Raw genomic sequence first — 15,081 nt, 5'->3', positions numbered from 1 at the left:
AAGGAGGAACTCTGGAATATAAAGACAGTGGTATCATATACATACTGTTCCAACAATGGCAGGTGGTTTCTCTGTGCTAACACAACTTACGTGATCTCTCTCTCTCTCTCTCTCTCTCTCTCTCTCTCTCTCTCTCTCACACACACACACACACACACACAAACACACACATGAATTGCTATGGCTATATCGACATGTGTAAACACATACAGATGAATCCCACAAACATTTGATAGACAGCTACTGTACTGTAGGTAGGAGCTCTGCTCAACACAGCCTAAAAGAAATTAAAAGTGAGCTGTATTCATATAGAATGTGCACTGGCAGTCTGCCAGACAGAGCAATGGGTTGTTTGACAGAATCATCTGTGGAGACAACATATTCCACACCCATTCCTCTCCATTGGTTGTCTCACTCAAGTACTATAACAAAAATACCACTGGATGTGTCACTGAAATAGCAGACATTCATTTTTCACAGTCATGGAGAAGTCTTATCATGGTTCTGCCTTAGACCAGGACACTAGCTGCTTACATATATAGTGAGCACCTGTGTTCTAGCTCACAGATGCCGCCTACTCCCTGAGCCATTGCAGCATAAATGGGGCAGGGGAATGCTTAGGGTGCAAGTTATAACAGCACTAACTCCATTCACTGGGGCTCTGCCTCCATGACCTAACTGCTTTCACAGCTCTCACCTCCTAATATTAAGGTGAAGACTTCGACATAGAACTGTTATAGGAAGCAAAGACACTGACACCATTATAAATTGCAAGCCCAGTTTCCATTATCTATCAACATATAAATTTAGGTGACTTCATTAATCCTAATGTTTCAGATTTTTTTGTTTTGTTTTTTCCCTCTGCAATTTGACAAGAGCAAGCTAGGTGTTAGGGTTTTTGATATATTAAAATTATTTGAAATATACAAAGGTATGTGGACTGATGCATGCACTTTGTTCCATTCATAAAAACAAAAGTCTCCCAGTATCCACAACATCCTCATATTCCTCACAGATAATAAAATGAGTTGGTGGGAAGTCAGGTGAGGCAGCTTAGACTTGCCTGATACTTTAAGGACAACAAGAAAAAGAGTCGATTACCAGTACCTGCACTGCATAACTGTCAAAACTCGATGGAAAAGTTAGGGCAAGGACTGAAGGAGCTGAAGGAGTTTGCAACCCCATGGGAAGAACAACAGTATCAACCAACCAGAACCCCCAGAGCTCCCAGGGACTAAAGCACCAACCAAAGAGTTCATATGGAGGGAACCATGACTCCAGCTGGATATATATAGCAGAGGACTGCCTTATCAGGCATCACTGGGAGGGGAGCCCTTTGGTCCTGTGGAGGCTCGATGACCCAGGGTAGGAAAGTGCCAGGGTGCTGAGGCAGGAGTGAGGGGGCAGAAGCAGAGGGAAGGGGGATGGATGGGACAGGGGGGTTGTGGAGGGGAAACTGGGAAGGGCCCTAACATTTGAAATGTACATAAATAAAATAACCAATAAAAACTGGGGAAAAAAAGTAACAGCACAGGGTAAGAAACAAACAAACAACCCAAAAATGAGCATATGGAGATGGGCCCAAAACGGCCATCAGCCAATGCAATGGAGGACAGCTGTGAATGGCTTCCTTCCTTCCTGAAATAAAACCTCTGAAAGGTGCTCCCCAGAAATAAATTTTGGAATTAGCAGCTGAACACACATAGCTGAATCTACGGAAGTTGGGTGGCTTCCTAGATCCTGCTGACACACACCACAGTAGCAAGTTCACAGGAACCTGGAAATGGCCAGCTGCTCCTGGGTCACAGCAGGGCACGGCACTGTGAGCAGCCCTGTGGTCATGCTATACCACGACCTGTATCTGCACCTAGGAGCTTCTGCCAGCTTTTTTTTTTTTTTCTTTTCCAATTTGACTATTTCATTTTGATTAATATTTATTGAGTGTGGCTTTCAATCATGCTCAGTCGATTTCACCAAATGTATGTAATGTACACTAACCATGGTTTCTCTCTTAGCCTCACTTTGGTACCTGGTATCTGTCTAGAAAATTGTCCATTTCATCCAGGTTTTCCACTTTTGTTGAGTACAGTCTTTTGAAATAGGATCTGATGAATTTTTGGATTTCCTCAGATTCTGTTGTTGTGTCTCCCTTTTCATTTCTGATTTTGTTAATTAGGATACTATCCCTGTGCCCTCTGGTTAGTCTGGCTAAGGGGTTATCTTTATGTCTCTTTTTAAAAAAAATCCATCAAGATAAATTTCTGCTGCCAAAATATTCTTGGATGTATAGTCTCCCACTGGAGCATAATCATTCTTCAGATGAACTGATATTCCCTCCTCCAGCAGCTAACCACTGCCAACAGTACCATAGGTAAGGGTGGGATGGTGTGCCAACTCCTTTCTCCATGCTAAGATTGGGTTGTATCAGACTTACCCAGGTTTGGTGCGTGCTTTGCACCCACTGTGAGCCAGATGTGCAGCTGCTCCGCTGTGTCTAGAAGATAATGTTTGGTGGTAGTCCTCCTCCACCTTTGGCTCTTACCCTCTGCTCACTCGCTTTCCTGCAATGAGTCCTGAATCATGGAGACAACAGGAGGAGCATGTAGAGACTCTTTTTATGGATGACCATTCTGCAGTCTCTTGTTCTCTGCACCTTGGCTAATTGGAGGTCACTGTGTTAAATCACCATCTATTAAAGACAGAAGCTTCTCAGATGAGAGCTGGGAGATGCAGTGATCTGTGAGTATGATGACATGTTATTAGGAGCTGGTTTAATACTGTGTCCATTTAATATCATGATAGCAGTAGGTGCCTCCCTAGGGAGTATGAGCTGTCTAAGGCTCTTGGTCCAATATGGTGCCAGGTATTTCATTTTGTGAAGTGGACTTAAATTCAGTCAGAAGGAGGTTGGTGACTCCTATGATGCTTACGTCACTATCACACTAATGAGCATGTCTTATCAAGCCAGTCATTACTGTCACTTTCCAGGTTCATATCTTGGAATGATTGGTGGTTCCTTTTCTCCTCTAATAGCGTGCATAGCACCTTCCAGCACGAAGGAAGGAAAGCAGTGGAGATGAAGCTTCCAGGAGAGTACTAGATTGATTTTGTTCTGCTCTATGACTCAACTATATGGTGTCTTCAGCAACAGGGAAGGTATTCATCAAGTTCTGGAGGGTTACCAGGAGCAGTGCAATAGCCTGCAATGTCAGAAGGTCAAAGGATTTTCACAGACAAACACTATCCCACCAAAAGAATTAACCTATTTCTGACATTGGGATTTTTACTTGTTAGTCCTTATGTCTAATAAGGACATTGCTGTCTTTCATAAGGTGACTCTATTTTAATTCTCTCTCATTCTCTCTCTGTCTGTCTCTGTCTCTGTCTCTGTCTGTATGATTTCCATATTTTTTTTTCAAAAGGCCTTTATTTTCTGTCTCAAAGACTCAACTGATTAAAAACTGATATGTATATATAAAATTACATAGGCCAATGAACATCATTCTAAATAGGAAAAGGCACTCACTCATTCATTCACTCCACAGTGACCACACTGTGAACATCATACTAGGTGCTCAATGTATGCCAGAGAAATAAAGATCCTTGCCAGAGCACGGACTTCCTCATAGTAGAGGAGAACACACAAGCAGCAAACCATAGTGTGAGTATGTCCATATATATGTGAATAAAACAGTGGACCTGGCTGCTAGGCCAGAGAGTGGGGAGGCCTGCACAGAGGCAAGCTTTGAAATCTGAGAGCCTTACAGAGAGAAATCTGTTTGTGTTAGAGCATGAAGAAGGGGTTGTGGTCAGCTGCCAGACATCTAGGAAGAAACCCAATCTTAGGATTTTTCCTTTTGAGCAAAATGTGTGATTTTTTTTTCCCCCTCCCACAGAAGGAGAGTAGCAATTGCCTGAGTCTTTGGGGGATTCCCTTTGTTTCTCAATTTAGCATTTGGGTTCCTGAAGAGTTCCAAGCAGAGATCTAGGGGTGAATCTCACACACAGTAAGCCACCTGTGGAGGGGCTAAGGGCAGGATCCTGGCTTGTAGGAAAGTACTGCAGCCTGGAGTGGTAGGCAGAGTGAAAGGGAGGAAGCACAGAGATGGAATGGTGGGAGTTAAAACGAACAAATAAACAAACAAACAAACAAACACACAGAGGGATCTTTCCTTGCCTCTGGCTTGTGTCCTGCCTAGGAAGGCAAGTTCCTGGGGTGCTGTGTACCTAAAGAACCCCCTAGTTGAGTCTACTTAGAGAATAAGCAGTTCCTGGATACAGAAGTTTTAATGGTCAAGTCTAGAACAGTAGCTCCTAAGGGATCTCAGTCTCCCTGCTGGCTGTAGAGGAACAGATTCGCTGGGGCTTAAAGGAGACCTGTACAGAGATTCAGCATCAGAAAGCCCCCCCCTCCCCCCACGGGACGTAAAACTATGCCAGGAAGTTTGGTAAGGCAGAGCAGGTCAAAACCCAGAGACTCAGTGGGCACACACCTGAATCTTAGGTGATTCCCAGCTCCCTGCCAGACTCCCGACTTGGAACATGTGCCATGCTTCTCACATAAAAGAAGTATGTCCTATAGTCATGTAGGACCAAAACAGAGTTCTCCATGCCAATGTGGTGCCTAGAGGTCCAGAGGGCTTAGCCAATAGGCTTCCCTTCCTAGACATTCCTCTCTGCAAAAGGTATTTAATGTCAGGCCCACCCTGAGAAGTGGGGTATGGTTTTATGCATCCATTTTCTGCCATGACAATAAACTGTGTAGAGAACCATGCTGATGCCTAATGTCCCATAGATGGTCTTTGTGCTCCCAGCCACAACTGCCACCAAGCTTGCTGCTGCCAAGCTAAGGACAATCATCCCTATTGGGACAAGCCAGAGCCTGGATGTCCAAGAGTCAGAGAACCCCACAGCAACACTCCAAGAGGAGGAGACTCTGTAGGCACAGGCCAATTACAGAGCCTTCTGATTGCTTCAAAAAAAAAAAAAAAAAAGACTATTAATTATAAAACAAATAGAGGATAATGAATGGGCACAATTAGTATAGATAAGTATAGATAGCTAATTACTTTCCTGTGTTTTCCTAAGACAATAGTAGAGATAGGTAAGGCAGGATGTGCACCAGATGCTGCAGTCAGCCCAGCAGGCAGGTGCCTGATCTTGTGTTCATCCTGAATATAGGGACACACACATCTCCTGTATATGTCGCAGCTAGGCTGCATTATGCATTTACACCTTTTCTCAACTGCTCCCTTGAGAATTCAGATAGAGCTTCTGGTGTACTTATAATATTTCTGTGAGTTTTGATCTTTGGGTATTTGTACTTGAAATACACCCATTGGTTTTCTGATTAGAAACTGCTTCTCTCACTCCGAATTTATAGCAGCCTTTCTTTCCTTTCCTTTTTAAATTAAGATGTACAGAATAATGGCTTTCACCATTTCTCCATTTGTATCTTGGAGCACATAACGGGTCTTGCCCACCCCTTTTCTGCTCCTGTAGTAGAAGGGCCAAGAGATCACCCTGGCTAACCCAGATACTCTCCGGCTTACGACCTGGCAGGATTCTGTCCCTGCCTGGAGTACCAACTCAAGAATATGCCATGTCTGTTCCACACAGACAATGCCAGTATAAATCTGCCTATTAGTTGTACTGTTGATGTGACAACGCTAGAGAAAAACAATTCTAAAGGAGGGAAGATGTAACTCAGGCTCCCAGTTTTAGAGGTGTCAGCCTGCCACGGTGGACACTGTATTTTGGTTTCTTTTGTTGTTACTGTGATCAAATGCCCAACTGAAAACAGGTTATAGGAGAAAGTTTTATTTGGCTTTCAGTTTAAGGGGATCATCCCATAATATATGGGAAGGCATGGTGGTAGCCAGCTTGCTCACATCTGGGCAGGTGAAGGGGGCAGAGAAAGGCAAATGTTGGTGTTCAGGTCATTCCACCTGCCCCACCAATTCTGAGATAGGGTCTCATGTATCTGAGGCTGGCCTCAAACTCAGTATGTAGCCAATGTTAATTTTGAACTTTTGATCTTCTTGTTTTTACCTCTCAAATCCTAAAATTATGGGCCTGTGCCAGCACATCTGGTTTAACTCAATGCAAGAGAAACCCAGGGTTTCATGGATGCTAGTCAAGTTCTCCATCAACCAAATTGATGCTACAGCCCTGCCTTCCCCCATTCTATTCAGTCTGGAACCCCAGTCCATGCAATGGTGCCACTCTCATTCTCAGCTAGGCAGAGCAAGAGAGATGGCTAAGGGGGGGCGTGGTGGCGCACACCTTTAATCCCAGCACTCAGGAGGCAGAGGCAGGCGGATTTCTGAGTTCGAGGCCAGCCTGGTCTACAGAGTGAGTTCCAGGACAGCCAGGGCTACACAGAGAAACCCTGTCTCGAAAAACCAAAAAAAAAAAAAAAAAAAAAAAAATATGGCTATCCCTTCAACAGCCCCTTCGATATATCTTACCAATCTCCTGTTAACTGCTCAATCTAATAAAACTGACTGTTAAGATTAAGCACTTTAGTACCATTTGGGCAAGAGATTACCCATGGGGCCTTGGGCAAATTATACAATTGCATGTGACCCCATGTCCTTCTGTAAAATGGGAAGTTTCATCTTTCTCATAGAGGTATTCCTTTGATTAAGCACTGTCTTAGTCAGGGTTTCTGTTCCTGGACAAAACATCATGACCAAGAAAAAAGTTGGGGAGGAAAGGGTTTATTCAGCTTACACTTCCACATTGCTGTTCATCACTAATGGAAGTCAGGACTGGAACTCAAGTAGGTCAGGAAGCAGGAGCTGATGCAGAGGCCACAGAGGGATGTTTCTTACTGGCTTGCTTCCCCTGGCTTTCCCAGCTTGCTTTCTTATAGAACCCAAGACCACCAGCTCAGGGATGGCACCACCCACAAGGGGCCCTCCCCACTTGCTCACTAATTGAAAAAAATGCCTTACAGCTGGATCTCATGGAGGCATTTCCTCACCTGAAGATCTTTTCTGTGTGATATCTCCAGCTTATATCAAGTTGACACAAAACCAGCCAGTATAAGCACCATGCCTCTGCTGCCAGGCCTCCTATCTGTGATGGACCCTTATCCTTCGATATGTTTTCTTGGCCATGGTGCTTTATTATGGCCACATAAAAGCAACTAATACAGTAACCAAAGACTTTATGACTTTATGGTTCACAAGATGGACCTCATTCCTGGTACTATTACCTGTGCTGCTCATGGGCCCTAGGGAAGAACCAATAGTGTTATTCTGCTTAAGTTTTTATCTTTATACTCATAGATTAGTGAAGTTCTCAACCCTCATTATAGAAGCTTTTTCTTTCTTTTCTTTCTTTCTTTCTTTCTTTCTTTCTTTCTTTCTTTCTTCTTTTTTTTTTCAGTAGATGATGATTAATAGAGAGATGTCTAACTGGTCAACATTCACAGAATAAGAGAATTTAGTGCTCTGCTCTAAATGGGACATTGTATCACATCTCCTCCCTACAAGTTTGGGGTCATCATGATAGATCGGGAAGAAACTCTGTAATAAGAGCCGGAGATAGTGGACATCTGTAGGGAAACAGTATTTGCTTTATGTGGCAGAGCTACTACATACACGAGAGCATGTGAACTCATAGCACCTGGGACTACATTCACAAGACTATAAAGCTCAAATCCCACATGGGCAGGGGAAGAGGTCATGAAGTCCCACCTCTAGCTAAGAGAGTTACTGGAAACTGATGGCTGCTGGGGTAGGAGAGTTATTTTTCTTCAGGGATGTGGCCTCTGAAAGGCTCCAAATGCTCTAGCATACCCATGTACATAGTAGCTGCTTGACATGAATACTGTGGGTTTTAAAAACAAAAGCACATGAAGTAGGGAGGGAGAGTGGAAAGGGATAGGGGATGAATTGTAGGGAAGGGATTTAGAGGCAGATTTGATCGAAATTATATGGATATATGAAACTCTCAAACAATGAACTTCTAGGAAGACAATCTTCAAATAATTGGATTAATAAGTGAGTACTCTTGGATTTCCAGAGAAAAATCTCATATTGATAGCAAAGAATAAAGGTTATCTTCCTAGTAGTTATACTTTTTTCTTTCTTTGTACAAATGAAGTAGTCTTTCAGACACTGAGAGATATGCATGAAACTTTGCACTAATTCACCTGTTTGTACCAAAGTCTTTTAGGACCACAGACCACAGAAGTACACATGAGTTCCTTTAAGAAAGTAAGGGCAAATGTCAGGGCAAATGTCCTAAAAGCCAGATCAGACTAGGGGTGGGGAGAGGTGGACCTCGGAGCAGTGACATAGTACTTTCACACTATGAGGTGCTCACATGGTTTGCTCTTGATCCTATTTCTTGTTTTTCATCCAACAATTTAGATCATCAGATACAGGGGCCTGGCTCCTGTGCTACAGTTAAATCACTCCAGAAGAAAGCTCTCAAGGAACTACATTCATGATCTCAAAAGACTTATTATCCTTCAGGTACCCTTCCTTGGGCCAGTTATCCCCAGCTGTAGGTGGGAAGCTTGGTAAGGGACAGGAATGGGGGGGGGCAGGGCTGTACTTAACAGATATCCCTAGGATATGAAGGGGGCTGTAAGGTCACTCTAGAAGAGAGGAACTGACAAGTGACCACCCCAGCTTATTAGAACTTTCAAAAGAAGCAGACTTCTCTCTGGAGGAAAAACTGGTGGAAAGTTTCATGGAGAAGCATCTAAAAGTAGAGAGTCCCACTGCAATACTTGGAGTGTCACTTTCTCAGTATCTTGTCTGCCTCCTAGTGTACCAAACCGAGTCAGATGCAAGCCAGTTTCAGGATTTTCCTTGGGCCATCTTCCTTTTCCCACTTCTCTTCTGCTTTCCTAACATTTCTGTAACAACAGCTCTATCTCCTCTCTAATAAAGTGGTGTTCCCTTGTCTAAGGCAGGTATGTTCCAAGATTGAAACTGAAAGTAAAACTGAACTATATAGATTTTCTCTAGCCTACACATACACACCTATCATGAAGTTCAACTTATATTTTAGAGATAGAGAGTAATCATAGCCAATCTTTAAAATGGAATAAAATGATAATTGTAATAAGTATTATGAAAAATAGACTTTTGCCACATAATATTTCCAGACCATAGTTAATTAGGAGACTTTAGGATTGGAAAGAAAAACTGCAGAGAACAGGGGAATCGATAGGTTAAGTGTAATTTCAACTACCTCTATCATGTGACTATTCCTGAGGAGATGTGAAGAAACATGTATATATTTATCTCAGATTTTATTTTTGAGACAGGGTTTCTCTGTATAGCCCTGGCTGTCCTGGAACTCACTTTGTAGACTAGGCTGGCCTCGAACTCAGAAATCCTCCTGTCTCTATCTCAGATTTTTAAAAAATGGCATTCACACAAGATTGCAACTCTAGCTTGGTGTGTCAATGAATTCACAGGAGCATCAGTGACCCAAAGACAGCTATGCTATGAGGAACTCCACCAGGCAACTTATATGTAGATAATAACATTGGCGAATGCAGTGGCAAATGTCCTGTACTGTGCCCACGCACAGCAGCATGGGTGAAAGGCCTTCTGGGCAGTACAGGCAGCCACATGACCAACAAGTATCATCCCAGTCAGTGGGTTAGTCCTCCATAAACTTGGGGAGAAGAGGAGCCTTGTGAGGATCCCTTGAAGGCTTATAAGCTCTGTGAACCTCTTTCTCGTTCCAGGAGGGAATGCTAAGATGCTGACTTTTAGGAGGGCCTCCTGTAGGGTCAGAATTGCTCTGGTTTCAGTCATTTTGGCCATGTGCAACCCAGGGGAAACAATATCCATATGGTGGGCACCAGAAGTTCTAGAGGGCCAGGAAACCAAAGTATAAGGCCTGCCCCCAGAAAGTCTGAATTCTAAAGAAATCCTTGAATATGTATTTTTCTCAAGGGCCTAGGCTGTGCTGACACTTCAGGTCTACAGTGCACATTCTGATAACTCCACCCCCATTACTGCCCCCTCCCAATGCATCTCAAAGCATTTATTTATAGACAAAATCATGAATGCCCTCAAAGGAGGGGCTTAAACCAAAGACCAGGTTTTTGACTATATGTTTATGATCTCTCTCTCTCTCTCTCTCTCTCTCTCTCTCTCTCTCTCTCTCTCTCTCTCTCTGTGTGTGTGTGTGTGTGTGTGTGTGTGTGTGTGTGTGNCTCTCTCTCTCTCTCTCTCTCTCTCTCTCTCTCTCTCTCTCTCTCTCTCTCTGTGTGTGTGTGTGTGTGTGTGTGTGTGTGTGTGTGTGTGCTTGTGTATAACAATAATCAAAGAAAAAGAAGCCATGAATTTGAGAGGGAGTAGGGTGTGTGTGGAAGGGGCTGTAGGGAAGAAAAGAAAGGAAGAAATAATATAATATTGTAGTTAGAATAATAAAAATAATTAAAAGGGGAAGTTAAATATAAAAGGATAAAAGGAACAAAAGAAGAAAGATAGGAAGGAAGGAGAGAGGAAGGGAAAACTCATCATATGACAAAATAGCTTAAATAAAATAAAAACCAGCAAAAGAAAATTAAAAGCCCCCTGAAGATCAGGAGCAGGGTGAGTTTGACCCTTGATGGGGAATTCCCGGACTTAACATGTGATCTCAGTTGTAGAATGTAGTCATGAGGGGCCTCCCAGTCAATGTCATAGCAGCCACTCAGATGAGACAACTGACTCATGTCCTGCATATCCTCTGAGCTCACTGGCCACCATCTGCTAACGATGACACTGTCTGCCCTGCAGAAATCCCAGAGGCTTTGGGAATGGAGACCTACCAATGCCCACGGAAATGCTATAAGAATCTGATGGTTGAGGTTCTTCCTGGTAATATTTACTCTGAGTGACCATGGGAGAAATACTGGGCTGAGTGGACGCTTTGGGTACTAACTCTGATCTTTTTAACTGCGAGTGCCTAAGTGAATTAAGTGGTCGATGTAAAGCTAAGCTGTGTTAGAAAGTGGGCTGATGATCTTGCTTAAATTTTTCACATTTTCTACCCTACCTTTCCTTGTGTTTTGGGTTGAATGCTATGTATGCCCTTCCTTTTGAGTAGGAGTCAAATGAAGGCTTCCATCTCTGTTTTTGTTGGAAGAATAGGAACTGCACAGATAGCTGTGACACAGGCATGTGACAGATGAGTAAGGTACCAAATGTCCCAGACCAGCATAGCATCTGAAGGCTTTCTATTCAGCTTTGTGCTGTCTGACATGGGTTTCTAAAATCAGCCACCAAGTGTGTCTTATATTAATTAGCCTTCAAGGGTATTACAGACATGCCCCTGCTGAAACACTGCCTTCCTTGGGCACTCTTGACATTCTGCGTTCGCCCAGACTTCCTGCATCATCACTGCGGAGCTCAGCTGGGACTTCCTGTTTTCATGAACACTCTCCTCACTGCTTCCCTTGCTAAAGGCCTGAGACAGCAGCCCCCAGCTCTAATGCCTCTCTGAAACTCTGCGTCTTCAACATCTAACCTCCTGCCTGACATTCCCACATGTATCAGGCCATATCTGCCTAGCTAAATCTCTGACTTACTATTCCACGGGCTGAAACTAGTTCTTCTTCCCTCCTCAGCCTCATAGATGGCAATAGCAGCTACCCTCATAGGTTCAGAAGATGCCAAAGGTCCTTCTGATTTACAAAAAAGGTCATTTCGTTACTTTCTAAAGCACACAGCTCTGATTAAAAATTACTTGGGGATTTCTCTGTTTTGCAAAATGTCTGTTTGTATACTTCATCTACTGTGTTAGTTTCTTTTTTTCGTGGTAAAATGTCTTACTAAAGCAAGTTAAGGGTGGAGGTGCTTGTGTGGCTCACGGTTTAAAGGGATTCAGTCCATTATAATTGAGAAGTATGATGGTAGGAACATAATGCAGCTGGTCACTTCGCATCTACAGTCAGGAAACAGGAGGAGAAATGCAGGTGCTGTTTCTCTTCTTTGTTTTCAACAGTCTGGGAGCCCAGCCTATGGGACAGTGTCAACCATATTCAGGACACATCTTCTCCCATCAGTTAAATCTCTCTGGAATGTTCTCGTGAACATCCCTAGAAGTGAGTGTACAAGGAGATCCTAGATCAAGTCAAGCTGACAGGGAAGACTGACCACCACTGGGCTCTTCTTGGCTCCTATTAACTTGGAATTCCCATCTTTCACTTAACTTGATTTCTAAGAGAGCCTTTAATCTGAGATTCTTAATTCTGAAATGACTCTATCAAGTGTTCTCTTAAATCTTTCTTTTAGAAGTCCCTCCTATCTTAGCTTTTCTGAATTAAGCTCTCAGGCCTGTCTTCCATGGGTAAGCCTTTATTTTTAGCAGTTTGATGTGGTTTGGTATCACTCCAGTTCTGCTTTCCTTTATCTATAAGATTTCCCCTATATATAGGAAGTTTCTAAAGTTTCCATTTAAAATCTGTATTGATTTGTGGCTATGTTTTAATGTATATTAAGCTCCTGCCACACTAAGGTCTGTCTCCCAGCTCCCTCTGCCTATTTGTAATTGCCTCAAGACCACATTTTTTAAATTACTGTGTATTTGTGGTATACTTAATGTCTATCAAAGCAAGCTCTTCTTCAGTGGGCTGCCAGTTGTTCCTTTAAAGAGATTATTGCATTAAGCAGAGAGCAAGTGGTGATCTCAATCACATATTTAAATGTAAAGTAGTTGCTTGGTTTAAAACAAAAACAAAAACAAAAACAGTCATTCTTAGTATACTATGGGGGTAAATTGGTAAATAATTGATTTATGTATCTAACAAATACAACTAAATATATGATACTTATTGCCTGCATTGCTCTAGATGCTGGAGCCTGAGTAGGATCAAAGATCCTGATCCTCTTCCATGAACTTGAATGATAGGAACCAGAGGCCACTCTATGCTTGTCCTCTCCCCAGCTCAGTGTCAGGGTGCAAGCCCAGAGACCCCCACTCTGGCTCCTGGAGGGAAAAAATGTTTACAGAGGACAGAGCCACCCCTAAGCTGCAGGTGGGCAATAAGTCACAATGAGTACCTCTCCTGGCTTTTAGAAGAAACCCAGACACACAAGTTAATTTACTCAAGATTTAATTTTGTAAAAAGTCAATGCATTTAGCTTAAGTGAAATAGCAGGTCATTTCCTTTTCTCTCTCTAGTCACTGGTCGAACTGTGAATAAAGATCTATGGAAATGAAAGCAAAGTTATTGCTGCTATGAATCTTCTAAACAATAAAATCTACTTATTTTCATTATGTTTAGCATTGAAAATGAAACTGTCTTATGAAAAGACCAACTTGGGAGTAAAGGAGATTTAGATAAATGCAGAGCTCCTGTTCCTCCCAGGTGGAGAGCTGACAAGGCAGAGACTCGGTGCAGAGAAATGGCTCCTTGGCTAGCTTTTCTCAGCCATACGGTCACCATATGGTGGTGGAAGTCCTATTCACTAGATCATTCCTCTGAGCCTCTTCCAGCCCTGGGTAACCAGATGGTGGCCTACTCCTTCTTCACTAGGTAGCCCCTCTCTCAGCTTCTCCCAGCCATACAATGACCATATGGTGGCCAAGGTCCTCATTCACTAGACCTCCCTTCCTTAACCTCTCCTACTTAGTGACCATTTGGTGGTAGAGGCCTTCATTCACTAGACCACAACCAGAGCTCTCCAGTCCCCAGGTTAGATCCTCATCCACCCAACTCCTTTTCTGGAAAAGCTGAGTCTCCCTGAACATCTGTGGACTGTGCTTTTTGTTTTCTCCAAATCAGTCCTAGCAAGCCCACTTCAGATGTCCTCGCTGGTCACAGCCACTGTAGACACACAGCTGGCTGGAAGCAGGGCATGCTCCCAAGAGTTGGGGATGAGAAAAACCAGAGCTGTTTGGTTGGAAGGAGAGCCTAGCTGATATGTTCAGAATTTCTTTCAGTAGTAGCTAGTGTTTATAGGGTAGCAATCAACACCTAGTACACACTTTCCTGGGGACAGCAGGCCCCATGATATGAGACTCAGTACAGAAGCACACCCCCCTTTTTGGAAGGTTTGACAAATGCCACTTTAGCTCTATTTACAAAGGGTACTAGGAACACAGTCCCCGGTAAGACTCTATTTCCTAGTCCTTACTCAGTAATATTTACTTCAGTAGGCAAAGGAGCATAATAATATCTAACCCCAAGAGAACAAGGGACACCATCACTTGTCACATACCCTCCCTCAAATATAGTGTACCCATTCTTTCTTGAATATTGGCTGCCAGATAACTGCTTTAACTGTCTGAAGTTTTGAAGGTCCCATGACAAATCTGTGAAGAGGTGCAATATCCTTAATTTACAGAAGATTCAGCTGAGGCTTGGAGATCTGGATCCAGAATCAGCAATTTTCATTTTGGTGACCTCAACCACACTTACCATAGACAAGTCTACAATATCCAAGGCTCTCCGGAGAAGCAGAAGTAGCAGCATCAGGCTCTCTCTCTCTCTCTCTCTCTCTCTCTCTCTCTCTCTCTCTCTCTCTCTCTACCTATCTACTTAGTTTAAAGAAATACCTCACATACATATGAAAACTATCAAGATCAAAAAATGAAGGGCAGATTGTCAGTTTCTCAGGGAACAGCTGAAGGTATAGCTTGAGTTTGAAGCCACTGTGAAGGCAGATTCCATTTGGCTTTGGGAGACCTGCTTTTGTGTGTGTGTTTGCCATAGAATATTTAGTTAATTGATTGGCTGAGGACTACCCAATTGAGCCTTACTCAAAATGTACTGATCTAAATTTCAATCACTTATTTAAGAAACCAAAGCAACCTTTACAACTATGTTCAGATGTATCTGACCAAATGGCTTGGTATTAAAATCTAATCAATTTGACATATAAAAGGACTGAAATGGAATAATCAAAACTGGCCATAATCAAAAATACCACAATATAACAAAATGAAAATTAAGGTAAGAAGCAAGCCCCCAAGTTTATGATGAACCACCATTTTTTATATCACTTACACTTTCTATGCTATACCTAATATAGAAATTTCTATTTTAGGACACATGCTCCACTATGTTCATAGCAGTTTTATTTATAATAGCCAGAAGCTGGAAAGAACCCA

The 15,081-nt window shown here is 42.8% G+C and overlaps 1 protein-coding gene across 3 annotated transcripts in view; it reads right to left on the bottom strand.

Moving 5' to 3' along the window:
* The window catches only part of Otud7a (OTU deubiquitinase 7A), a 291,717-nt gene that overhangs the window by 205,610 nt on the left and 71,026 nt on the right, over positions 1–15,081 (bottom strand). The window contains exon 1 of one of the 3 annotated variants that reach the window (XM_029543857.1): positions 2,435–2,515. The exons of the other annotated variants lie outside the window; for them this stretch is intronic. The gene's annotated coding sequence lies outside the window, so the exon portion shown is untranslated. Of the gene's footprint in view, positions 1–2,434; positions 2,516–15,081 lie in introns of those variants that run through there. 3 annotated transcript variants of the gene reach the window in all.

The sequence above is a fragment of the Mus pahari genome, chromosome 1 (assembly GCF_900095145.1).
Source record: "Mus pahari chromosome 1, PAHARI_EIJ_v1.1, whole genome shotgun sequence".
Classification (NCBI taxonomy): domain Eukaryota; kingdom Metazoa; phylum Chordata; class Mammalia; order Rodentia; family Muridae; genus Mus; species Mus pahari.
Note: the sequence above shows the minus strand (reverse complement) of the source record. Positions and strands in the feature narration are given on the sequence as shown.